Source organism: Capra hircus, chromosome 26, assembly GCF_001704415.2.
Source record: "Capra hircus breed San Clemente chromosome 26, ASM170441v1, whole genome shotgun sequence".
NCBI lineage: Eukaryota > Metazoa > Chordata > Mammalia > Artiodactyla > Bovidae > Capra > Capra hircus.
This window is the reverse complement of record NC_030833.1, coordinates 42,444,286-42,457,680: the sequence shown is the minus strand read 5'-3', so window position 1 is coordinate 42,457,680 and position 13,395 is coordinate 42,444,286. Positions and strand designations below refer to the sequence as shown.

Below are 13,395 nucleotides of genomic sequence, written 5' to 3'. Positions count from 1 at the left end.
CTCTCTCCTAAACCCCCAATACAAACATTTATTGCTTTTCAAAGGTATAAACCCACAAGGACAGAGATAACAAGAGAGATTTAAATTTTAAACTTTTTAAAGCTGGGAATCAATTGGATAATGGCAACTGCTTTTGCAGACCCAAAGAAGCCATATCTTCCAATGTGTGAAGCCCCATTCTTACAGATGGGTTTCCCCGATGGCTCAGCCAGTAAAGAATCCACTGGCAAGGCACGAGATACAGGAGACATGGGTTCGATCCCCTGGAGAAGGAAATGGCTACCCACTCCAGTATTTTTGCCCAGGAAATCCCATGAACAGGGGAGCCTGGAGAGCTACAGTCCATGGGGTTGCAAAGAGTCAGACACAATTGCGTGACTGAGCATGAATGAAAGAATTCTCAACCATGAACTTGCACTCAGGAGTCACCAGGAACGGAGAGAAAGTCTCTAACATGAAAGACAGAAACAAACAGGGGAGAAAAGGAATTGACACAAATGAGGTGCACACACACACACACACACACACACACACACACACACGCACACACACAAAACTTTAAAAAAGAAAAAAACAAAGCATAATTAATCTCCTAGGAGAACTAAGAGAACAGCTAAGAGAAGAATGAGTAATAGTCACTCAGTCATGTCCGACTCGTTATGACCCCTTGGACTATAGCTTGCCAGGCTCTTCTGTCTATGGAATTCTCCAGGCAAGAATACTGGATTGTGTTTCCATTAAGACTCTATCAAATAGAAGCACCAGAGAACAACAAACCAAAAAAAGAGAGAGAGAGCTGTCAGAAAACAAAAACATGACAAACAGAAAAAATTTAATAGACCAGAAAGTAAAGTTAAGGAAATATTTTAAGACAACACCTTAAAAACAGAGGTGGGAAAGAAAAGATCACAGCACAGGACAAGTCAGTCAACATCTAACAGGAATTCTAGAAGGAAAGAACAGAGAAAATAGAGGGGGACATCACTAGTGACAGACTTCAAGAAAATTCCTAAAATGAAAGAGGTGAGTTTCCAGCCTAAAAATGCCTATTCGGATCTCAGTACAATAAACAAAAACAGACCGTCCCCACCAAGGAATATTATATGACATTTCAGAACACTGACGATAAAGAGAAGAACTAGAAGTCCAAGAGAAAAAGTCAGAAAGATTGGTCACCTGCCCAGGACTGGGACTTAGACTGTCTTAGACTTCCCACCACTAACACTGGAAGTCAGAAGGTAATGAGAAATCCCTCACTATTCTGCGGTTCAGAGACTTCAGTCTGGAAGTCTACACCAGCCAGTGCGTGTGCGTGCATGCTAAGTCACTTCAGTCCTGTCCAACTCTGCAACTCTATGGACCATAGTCCGCCAGGCTCGTGGGTCCATGGATTCTCCATGCAAGAATACTGGAGTGGGTTGCCATGTCCTCCTCCAGGGGATCTTCTTAACCCAGGAATCGAACCCGCATCTCTTATGTCTCCTGCATTGGCAGGTGGACACCAGCCAGTCTGTATATTAAACATAAATGTGATGCTCTCAGACCTAAAACAACTCACAGACTTACCTCCTGGGTAACCTGTGTGGAAGATTCTAGAGCATGTGGTTTGCAAAAATAGGGGAATAAACCAAGAAAGAAGAGAAAATGGAGTGAGAAAAACAGGGAGGCCCAAACAGAAGTAAGATAAGAGAAATCCCCAGAACGCTGTTGAAGGAAAAGTCCATCTCAAGGCATGGTGCACAACAGGCCTGGAGAGGAGCAGTCTAGACGGGGTCAGGGCCTAAGACTTCAGGCGAGAGAGTGTCAATAAGATAAAGTTGATAAAATACCCTAAGATATTGGAAGAGATTCACATGGAAGGCTCTTTGTGCCTCACTTAGTGAGAAATGCACAAAAATTTAAAAAACAAGACAATTATTAAATCCAAGAAAAAAGTACACGTGTGCAGGAAAGAAGGCAATCAAACCAGACCATACGGCACATCTGTGAATGCTCTTTACACGGTAGAAGATAACACCAAATAAACTGGGGGTGGAGGGGGAGCAAGAACATAGAGGGGTAAGAGGTCTTGCATGGATCCTTTAAAAGTCAAGCTTGTATAACTTTAATAAAACAAAAGCTAAACTTTAAAAATCTGGAGAAGGAAATAGCAACCCACTCCAGCAGCAGCAGCAGCAGCAGCAGCAGCAACAGCAGCAGCAGCAGCCAGTATTCTTGCCTGGGAAATCCCAGGGACAGAGGAGCCCGGGGGGCTATAATCCACTGGGCCGCAAAGGAGTCGGACGTGACAGAGCGACTGGAAAACAATAAAACTTTTAAAAGGGACATCTAATATTTCATTACAGACATTAATATTTCATTAGTACACCACCTGACAGCTTATATAAAATGTCTAATCATTTAACGTTTACCAAACTCTGCAAGTGAGGTTACCTCCTTTATACAGAGGAGAGAACTACCACAAGGAAGTTAAGCAGCTTGATGACAGCGACCCAGAATAACAGGGGCAGAGGCGGAACTGGGCAGAGGGTAGCATGCAGAGGGTGTATCTGAGAGTCACAGTATGAGCGACTGAACAACAAATGAACTGTACATTCAACAAAGGTTACGCTGGTGAAGTTTATGTTTTTTATAACTTAAGGAAAAGAATTACACAGACAGCTCGTCAAAACATTGATGGCTAGACGCCACCCCTAGAGTTTCAACTCAGTAGGTGTGGGTGGGACCTACGAAGTTCTACTAAGAAATGACCAGGTGAGGCTAATGCTACTGTTCTGGGGACAACGTTTTAAGAACCACTGCTCAGGTTCAAAGGTTCTCAGTCCTGAGTGCGCAGCACTTTCACCCAAGACCCCAGACCAAGTAAATAAAAACATGAGGAGAGGAAGTAGGAGAATACCTGGACAGGGAGGGCTCTTACAGCCCTAAGGGCGATTCCAACATGCAGGCAGTTTGAGAGCCCCTGGCCTGGAGGCTAATAAGCAGTGCAGCAGATGTGAGCCCTGCAAGGAGGCCTGGGGCTACTCAGCCACATCCTGGCTGTGCCTCCATTTCATCATCTATAAAATAATAGTTATGGAGTTGTTGAGACTATTAAACAGAGTAATCAACAAAAGAACTCAGGGCAGTACCCATCATACAGTGAACAATAACATTATTTTTGTTGTTGACTTACAGGAAACAAGGTTGCCCCTGATTTTTCAGCTATGAAATGGGTCAGGTTAAAGACAATGAAGAATCTATTAGTATTCAATCCCAGGCCACTAAGCAAGATGAAACATTCCCAAGGACCTAAGAACAAAGTAAGGGGGATTAAATCTAAGAACTTTCTATGATTCCCACAAGCATTTGGCAAACCAAGGGTCATTTCTATAGAATTACTAGCTAATCCCTTTACTCTCTGAATAGGTGGTGTTATCTGGAGTGTAATGGTAAAAAGCAGGTGTTAGAATCAATACTCAAACACCACCCCTTATTAAAGACACAACATAATGCAGTGAGTTCACACAGAAGGTAACGGAGGACTCAGAAGAAACTCCTGGAGACATCTACATGGTAAATGAGTTCTTGTCAAGAGAAACTGAAAATGAAGACAAAGGCACAGTTCAAAGAGGTTTGTTCATTCAAGAAATATCTGAGTGCCTCCCACATACCAGGCACAACAACAGCGGGGGAGGACACGTCACTCACTGCAGGGCAGAGTCTGTCTTGCGGGGAAGTCTGCCCATGTGGGTCTGCCCATGAAGCAAGCTTGGGGAATGCTGAACTGCACCCTTTTTCCTCAAAAGCGCTGTAGGGAGAGGAAAACATGGTTTCTGCTCATTTCTTTCTTGCATGCGTAGCTGCATATTGGGGGTAGGGTGGGTCAGTTATAGGTCATCCACAGTGACACAGTGTCTTGAGTTCACAGTCAGTACAAAGAAATCATTGTCTATATCCTCAGAAAGCAACATGACCCTCCAGTGTCTGGGTCATGCCAAAGCTGAGTCCCCAGGGCAAGCCTCCTGCATTAAGTCATCTGAGTAATTTCCCCACAAAACCTCACTGTTAAGGGAAAGCATTCTTAATGAAGAAAATGGTTTCTTCTTCTAGACAGAAACGGTTAAAGGCCTTGGAAGCATTCTAGGGGTGGTCAGAGCCTCTGTCGGAAGTTACATCCTCACACCATACTGATGGGTTCAAATCACCTCCCAACCACACAAGTGGTTCCTCTAAAGCTCAGAATTATATGCTCTCGTGTGCTCAGTTGTGGCTGACCCTTTTGTGACTCCACGGACTGTAGCCCGCCAGGCTCCTCTGTCCATGGGATTTCCCAGGCAAGAATACGGGAGTGGGTTGCCATTTCCTCCTCCAGGGAATCTTCCTGACCCAGAGACTGAACCCGTGTCCCCTGCGTCTCCTGCATTTGCAGGCGTATTCATTACCACTGAGCCACCTGGGAAGCCCAGAAGCTTAGAATTACTGGATCTGCTTAAGCAATCAGCAAACATTTCCCAAATGAGTGCCAACTCTGGATACAGCTAATTGTGCCAAGCTTGTGCCCAGCAGAATGAAACAATGCCAGTACGAATGTCCCCTAAATATCCCTGGGGGCACTCTATACCTGAGAAGCTAAAGATCGGCTTGCAAATAGAATATGTAACACCACCCTGCTTGTACATGAAGATACTTCCAAACAGCAGGCTTACTCTAGAAGTTCTTACCTCACTGCCTCTTTGACTCATTATCGACCCGAATGCGCCACAATCATCACACAGAGGTGACTGTGCAGCTCAGGGAGCGTCCAGGATGCCTGACTGCGGCTGGTGCTTCCCGCATAGGCCACGTGGCTCGACTTCTGTAAGCCCGCCTGTCAGTCTGCTGGCAGGTTTGTCTCAAAGGCCAACGACAAAAGCAAGAGACAGAGGGCCAGCCTGCATCGGGTAACATTCTAAATGCCCCACAAATACCCAGTAATTTAATCCTTCCCAGAACCCTATATGGTGGAGACCTTTACTCCACACTGCACAGTTGAAAAGACTAGGGCAAAGAGAGATTAAGTATTTGTCAAAACCTCATGTGGCTAATAACTGACCCCATGCAGTCTGGCCCCAGGATCCATGTTCTTAATCATTTCTTTATCCTGCTTCCCTGACACTTCTTTCAGGTCAAACAAGAGAATACACCCATATATTTATGGCTGATCCACGTTGTTGTATATATGGCAGAAACCAACACAGCACTGTAAAGCAAGTATCCTCCAGTTAAAAAATTTTTAAAAACAGAATATACCTGAATGGTTTGCTTTGCAAACCATAAAAAGATACAATTATTATTATTATTACTATTATTATTTTGCCTCCCAGCATCCACTGACCCTCCCTGTCATTTCTGGTAATGACATTTTCCACTGTCATTAATGCTTCGTCTTCAGCTGAAGAGGTGCTGCTCTCAGACGCTAGGTGTGAAGCACATGACCCGGGCAATCCAACCAGGAGAGGCCAGTGTCCCTATCCACAGGGACCGGGCTAGTGCTAAGCACCAGGCCAAGAGTATTGCCCCTGCAGTGTCTTATTGTCTCTGTCATGACGGCACCTGAAGATGCTGGAGGTCTCACCTGTAGCCCAAGAACATTCAGCCAAGAATGAGCCTCCCTCCTGACGTTGTCTGGATCCCCAGTCTAGTGTTTCCTGAAGCCAGATTCATCTCAAGGCTTTCAACTGCCTGAACCAATCAATTTTTTTTTACTTAAGATAGTTTGAACTGGGTTTTCTGTTACTTTAACCAAGAGAATCATCCTGATCTCTTTCTAAAACATGTTTCATTCTATCAAGCTATATTCAGCACCACTTCAGTCCTTTCCTGCTCTGAAAATAAAACTTGAGAGACTGAGAAAGTAAATTTTAATTAGCTAGCCTTGACAAATTAAACACTCCTGAAGCTGGAGTTCCCGACAAAATAACTCCATATTATGTAGAACAGAAGATCCAGGGTTTTTTTTTGTCTTTTTTTTTTAGTGCCATATTTCAAGTGACTTGGCCTATCATCAAATTTGTTTCATAAAAATTTATTTTTAACTAAAACAGTGAACCCTGGAGTTTTCAGCTCTGTAAGGAGAATAACTCTGACATTTCTTTCTTCTTGGTCTTCTGATTTTTCAGTTACCCCTAAATCCAAACCATTACAAAAAACTACTAAAATGAAGAACAGGGTTGATTTTTTAAAAACATTTTAAACACAACAGAAAGTTATGCATGGGTATACATCATTTCTTCCTTGTAAAGAAGAGAAATGAAACCTTAGCCTTATTTATTGATTTTGGTAACAGAAGAAACGAGTATGGAGTTTTAATCACATTCATGAAATTATTCATTGCACCAGTTAACATTCCTTCCCTATAGTTCCTTCAGACAAATTCTGATAATTAGATTTCAGAGGAAAGCACCATTGGTCACCCAAATCACACATGCTGCCTCACATCAGACGGCTCCTAGGACAATGAGTAGACACTGTCAGGACATTGCGCATTTTCTTTTCATTAGTTCAGTTCAGTTTGGTCGCTCAGTCGTGTCCGACTCTTTGCGACCCCATGAATTGCAGCACGCCAGGCCTCCCTGTCCATCACCAACTCCCGGAGTTCACTCAAACTTAGTACACATAGCTAAATAACTATGTGTTACAGCTGGGTAATAGGTCAGTCACCTGTGCAAGTATCTGCCCATAAAACATATATGAGCATATATGAAAACGCTAATTCAGTGAAAATGATGTTAAAAACCAGATTCACATTCCTCGGGCTTCCTTGACAGTTCAGTTGGTAAAGAATCTGCCCGCAATGCAGGAGACCCTGGTTCAATTCCTGGGTCAGGAAGATCCCCTGGAGAAGGAACAGGCTACCTACTGCAGTATTCTTGGGCTTCCCTTGTGATTTAGCTGGTAAAGAAGCCACCCACAGTGTGGGAGACCTGGGTTCAATCCCTGGACTGGGAAGATGCTCTGGAGAAGGGAATGGCTACCCACTCCAGTATTCTGGCCTGGAAAATTCCATGGACTATATGGTCCATGGGGTCTCAAAGAGTCGGACACGACTGAGTGACTTTCACTTTTCACATTCCCTGGAGAAAATTTTTAAGTATTTCCCTCTTTTCTGTGTTCACTGCATCGCCTTCTATGTGCGCCAGTGTGCCAAGTCGCTTTAGCCATGTCCAACTCTCTGTGACCCCATGGACCACAGACCACCAGGCTCCCCTGTCCATGGAATTCTCCAGGCAAGAATACTGGAATGCGTTGCCATGACCTCCTCCAGGGCATCTTCCCGAGCCAGAGATCGAACCCAGGTCTCTTAAGTCTCCATGTTGGCAGGCATATTCTATACCACTAGCACCACCTGCTCCTATTAAGAAGAGACAAATTTAACAGCCTCGAATAAACAAACAGATAAGCATACCAACAAAGACAGATTAATCTGTTTAACTACATTCCAAACTTTATTACCCTGTATGTGGTTCTTCCCTTTGAGGTTTATTTTTTATTATTATCATTACCTAAGATTGAAGGTTGGCTTGGCTTGCTTTGGGGAGCTCTTCAAAGCTCACAGCCCTATGCAGACAGTCTGTTTTCACACCATCTTTGTTATCACATGTAAACAAGTAGGATCTTTAAATACATAATTGCTTATATGATGTCATACTACATACTTTTTAAAAATGGAGTTAACCATTAGTTTACATAGAATGTGTTCATCAAATGTATATAATTAGCAAAAATAGCCAACACATTAATTTAAAACTGAGGATTTAGTAAAGCTATTTCCATAATACATTTTTTTTTCCACAAAAAGCACAATCCTACAATGGAATTTTAAATTCATAGGGGTTTCTGTAAAGTCCACAGGGCCCAGAATCATATCTATCACCATTTTACACCTGGCATACAATAGGCACTCTGCAAGTAAATTGTATGTTGCATAAACAAATGAATCCATAAAGGCATTAAAGGACTTCCCTGGTGGTCCAATGGTTAAGAATCCATCTTCCAATGCAAGGGACATGGGCTTGATCCCTGGTGGGGGAATTAAGATTCCCGCATGCCACGGGGCAACTAAGCCCTTGAGCCACAAGTAGAGAAGGCCCTGTGCAACTAGAGAAAGTCCACTCACGAGCCTGCATGCCGCAGTGAAGACCCAGTGCAGCCAGAATAAAAAACAAATGAACGAATACAGACTATTTCACACCTCTGCACACGTGCTAAGTCGCTTCAGCCGTGTCTGACTCTTTGCAACTCTATGGACTGTAGCCCACCAGGCTCCTCTTGTCCACAGGATTCTCTAGGCAAGAATGCTGAAATGTGTTGCCGTTTCCTTCTCCAGGGGACCTTCCAGATCTAGGGCTCGACCCCATGTACGCCTCTTCTGTCTCCTGCCCTGGCAGGCGGGCTTTTACCACTAGTGCCACCAGGGAAGCCTAGAGAGGTTATTATTACTGTGTCCTTGCTTTGATGAAGTAAAGCAGAAGGTGGCAAACTTTTATGCAAAGGGCCAGATGGTAAACATTCCAGCCATTGTGGGCCACATGGTCACTGTTGCAGATATCCCAATCTCTTTCACAACGATTCAATTCTGCTGTTGTAACACAAAAATGGTCATAGACAATATATTCACAAATGAGCATGATTGTGCTGTGTTCAAATAAAACTTTATCTATAAAAACAGAATTTGGCTAGAAAATCATTCAAATCGCATGAGAACCACTTCCTTACAGTGAACACTCTATTCCTAAAGGCTGGCCATTGGTGGACTTGCTAAATTCAGCCAGACATGTTTTGTTGGGTCAAAAATTGGGCAGGGCATATATAATCATTCCTCACAGCTCCATCACTCCTTACTGAGCAACCCTGCTCCCTACTAATTTCCATCATAATATAAGCCAGTCCCATGCAAGCCTCTGAGTTTACATCCTAAACTTTATAGCACAACTGGTTTCCAGGAATGTGGCCCATATCCATAACTGTGAATCCATAACCACAACATAGGCTCCTCAAGAGCAAGCCCATGACTGTCAACTCTTCACGCTTCATCTATAATGTCAACATCCAATGAACTTCAAATATTTACTGACTGCCTAGTGTTTGATACAGTCATGGTCTCCTAGGAGGGGCTGCAGGAAAAGTTCTAATGGCTGACAAAAGGCTGGACAAAACACATGCCAATGGAGCGCAAAGAGAAAAGGGATGCAAGTGAGTCACAGGAAAAAGAACAGGACTCATCACAGGCCTGAAACACCACTCTTTCCAACTGTGTCTCAACCTTGCATCTGCTCCCAGGATTTCTCCTTCACATCACAGCAAAGCTGGGCAGAGGTTGGACAACTCAGGACATCTCAACCATGACCACAATGAGGATGAAACCTTGGTTAAGGCTTCAGAGTGCCCTCCCCCAATCACCAGCAATTAACTGAAGGAATAAACTGCTGAATTCACAAATGGAATGCTCTCCAGCAATGAAAATGATCCACCTACAACTAAATGCAACAATATGCAGGTATCTCTGTCATGCATTGTTGACTGAAGAAGGTTGGACCCGGAAGAATACAATCTGCATTATATAATCATGTTATATCTCTCGCACACGCACGCACACACACACACACAAAGAAAAACAAGCAAAACTAATTTATGCTCTTAGAAGTCAAGAGAGTAATTCCCCACCGAGTAGGTCGTGTCCAGTATCAAGTGTCTAGAGGAGGCATGAGACTGTGCTAAAAGTGTTGTTTCTTGGTCTGGCTTCTGGTGACACAAGTGAGCTTAGTCTGAAAGCTGCATTGAACTATACACTTGCATTATGCATATTTTCTTGCATCTATGTTCTATTTCAATAAAAGCTTCAAAAATAAAATAAAAACATTCCACCACTTGGAAGTGGTCCAGAGAGCCATATGAAGGCCCCACACAGAGCCCCATAAGGGTTCCCTTTCCATCATCCTTCAGAGCCTCTTGCCTCATATGGAGCCCCAGCCATCCTTATCATCATCTCAAAGCATAACCAGACAGTGAGAAAGCCAACTAGATCATTCTGAGATATCTGTAATTCCAGTCTAAGCTCCTTCAAAATGTTAGTGCCCTTCAGAAACTTTACTGCTATCACTAACTTTCTGTTTTAAATGAGAAGTGAGAATATTAAAAAGGACTCCACCACTCTAAGTGGCTCGCTTAAATATACTTCTTTTAAAATAATGCTCTGAATAGTTAACTCCAGTTCATAAACATCTATGAAGAAATGCTTCAATACTCAGGGACTACTTGAAGAAGATACCATAAATGGAACGTAACTGAGATTAGAATGTAGAATAGCCAACAGCCACCTTGCAAGAATTACATAGAACTGTAATGAACAGTTGTGTAACTGGCCTTGATATAACTGTAATCAGAACAGAACACACATCTCTAAGAACACAAGTAAAGTTTCAATGCAGGTAGTCAAATTACAGGGCTGGGAATCATTCTGACTCTTTCTAATGTTGATTTTACTATACTAATCTCAACTAGTACCTCAGTGGCATCACTGACTCGGTGGACATGAGTTTGAGCAGGCTGCAGGAGTCGGTGATGGACGGGGAAGTCTGGCATGCTGCAGTCCACAGGATTGCAAAGAGTTGGACACAACTGAGCGACTGAACTGAAACTCAACTAGACATTACTACTCGTGTTCTTTTCATATTCTCCTGTAAGTTTCGGTTTTCAAAAATCAGTTAAGACCTTTGATCACATTAGATCACAGAGACTGGTCTACGTGTGAAGGCTGATTAGGAAGAAGGAAGAGCAGTAATCCAATCCCCTGATCTGAGAACAAACATCAGCCACAGTGGGGCAGACTGGCACGTTACCAGGAACAGAGAAAGCACAGGAATCCTCTGCTACACAGGGCACATGCAGAGTGCAAATTCCAATTCTTTATATTCAGATGTTTTTCATATCAAACAAATTCATATTACAGGTTTGTCCATTAAGCAAATCATTGCCTAAATGTAATTGTACGTAACTAAATGATTCTGCCATAGAGTTTATGCATGTTCTAAAATGCCTCTCAGGAGAGAATATCCTTAATTTTAGGAACTGCATCCCCAAGAATCTAGGATAAAAACATCATGATCTCTTCAACTTACTTTCACATGTTTCAGCAGGAAAATATGGAAACCTGAACACACACACAATATGGCAAAATGCTAACAAATGTTAAATGTAGGTCGTGGACACACAAAACTTGCTGCTCATCCTGTAACTCTTCAGTAAGTTTGAAATATTTTGTAATAAAAAGACACAGGGAAATCTTTACTCACCTTTCAAGTGGATGGCCTTCTTTCTTCTAATCAAAAGCGAATGGCTAAATCTGCCCAGAGGCACACCTAGGGATGTTCATGCTGTCCTCATCCTGCAAGAAGAAGCAAAACAGTATGTTACCATCAGTGATTTTTATTAAGTTAATGCTATTTCAGTTGACACAATGTTCTTAATCTGTGTCGAGCCTGTAGATTAAAATACTGTTGTAATTATTTTTTAGGCAAGGAGAAATGTGAAAGCAGAGAAAAACGATCCCATCACATATTGAATGCAGGAAACAACCACTGACCTCACCCACTCAAGGGACTTCTGGAACAAAGGAATTCCTCAGTAATTTCTTTTAATTCACATAAATTTCAGGGCAGTGATGTAGCCCAAACTCCACTGGAACAAAAACTGAGGCTTTATTAAGGACCTGAACTTGACTCTGACTTGGTATTCTGAGGCTACACTTGGAAGGCACTTACTTACCTCGCAGAACCACACCAGACTGGCCACACCTCCAGGCAACGTCCCTCCCAGCAAAGGCATCCAGGACCGGTCTATTACTACACACTACAACACACGCTCCCTCGACCACTGTGCTCCCTGGGCAGGGTGGCCCAGGGGCCTGCCGGTCACAGACCCGATGCCTCCACCACACCTCACGTTATCTATTATATTTGATCTTGCCACAGCCCTGTGAGGCAAGGGGTGTTTCCTGAATGCATTTTCCAGAGAAGGCAGATAAGTGTCAGAGATGATACAGGGCATTCAACTAGACAATCAGTTCAGTTCAGCCGCTCAGTCGTGTTCGACTCTTTGCGACCCCATGAATTGCAGCACGCCAGGCCTCCCTGTTCATCACCATCTCCCAGAGTTCACTCAGACTCACGTCCATTAAGTCCGTGATGCCATCCAGCCATCTCATCCTCGGTCATCCCCTTCTCCTCCTGCCCCCAATCCCTCCCAGCATCAGAGTTTTTTCCAATGAGTCAACTCTGCTCATGAGGTGGCCAAAGTACTGGAGTTTCAGCTTTAGCATCATTCCTTCCAAAGAAATCCCAGGGTTGATCTCCTTCAGAATGGACTGGTTGGATCTCCTTGCAGTCCAGGGGACTCTCAAGAGTCTTCTCCAACACCACAGTTCAAAAGCATCAATTTTTTGGTGCTCAGCCTTCTTCACAGTCCAACTCTCACATCCATACATGACCACTGGAAAAACCATAGCCTTGACTAGACGGACCTTAGTCGGCAAAGTAATGTCTCTGCTTTTGAATATGCTATCTAGGTTGGTCATAACTTTCCTTCCAAGGAGTAAGTGTCTTTTCATTTCATGGCTGCAGTCACCATCTGCAGTGATTTTGGAGCCGCAAAAAATAAAGTCTGACACTGTTTCCACTGTTTCCCCATCTATTTCCCATGAAGTGATGGGACCAGATGCCATGATCTTCGTTTCCTGAATGTTGAGCTTTAGGCCAACTTTTTCACTCTCCTCTTTCACTTTCATCAAGAGGCTTTTTAGTTCCTCTTCACTTTCTGCCATAAGGGTGGTGTCATCTGCATATCTGAGGTTCTCGATATTTCTCCCGGCAATCTTGACTCCAGCTTGTGTTTCTTCCAGTCCAGCATTTCTCATGATGTACTCTGCACATAAGCTAAATAAGCAGGGTGACAATATACAGCCTTGACGTACTCCTTTTCTTATTTGGAACCAGTCTGTTTTTCCATGTCCAGTTCTAACTGTTGCTTCCTGACCTGCATACAGATTTCTCAAGAGGCAGGTCAGGTGGTCTGGTATTCCCATCTCTTTCAGAATTTTCCACAGTTTATTGTGATCCACACAGTCAAAGGCTTTGGCATAGTCAATAAAGCAGAAAGAGATGTTTTTCTGGAACTCTCTTGCTTTTTTGATGATCCAGTGGATGTTGGCTATTTGATCTCTGGTTCCTCTGCCTTTTCTAAAACCAGCTTGAACGTCAGGGAGTTCACGGTTCATGTATTGCTGACAAGACCAGACATGATAACTGCCGCTTGGATCTTCTGACCCCAAGCTCAGGGCTTATCTCACTCTGCAGGCTGTCCCCACCCTCCCCACTCCAC

General features: G+C 43.4%; 1 protein-coding gene across 4 annotated transcripts in view; it reads right to left on the bottom strand.

The window, feature by feature from the left end:
* Positions 1-13,395, bottom strand: part of SGMS1 (sphingomyelin synthase 1) — a 330,841-nt gene that overhangs the window by 284,397 nt on the left and 33,049 nt on the right. For all 4 annotated transcript variants that reach the window (XM_018041353.1, XM_018041350.1, XM_018041352.1 and 1 more), the window contains exon 2: positions 11,313-11,404. The gene's annotated coding sequence lies outside the window, so the exon portion shown is untranslated. The remainder of the gene's footprint in view (positions 1-11,312; positions 11,405-13,395) is intronic.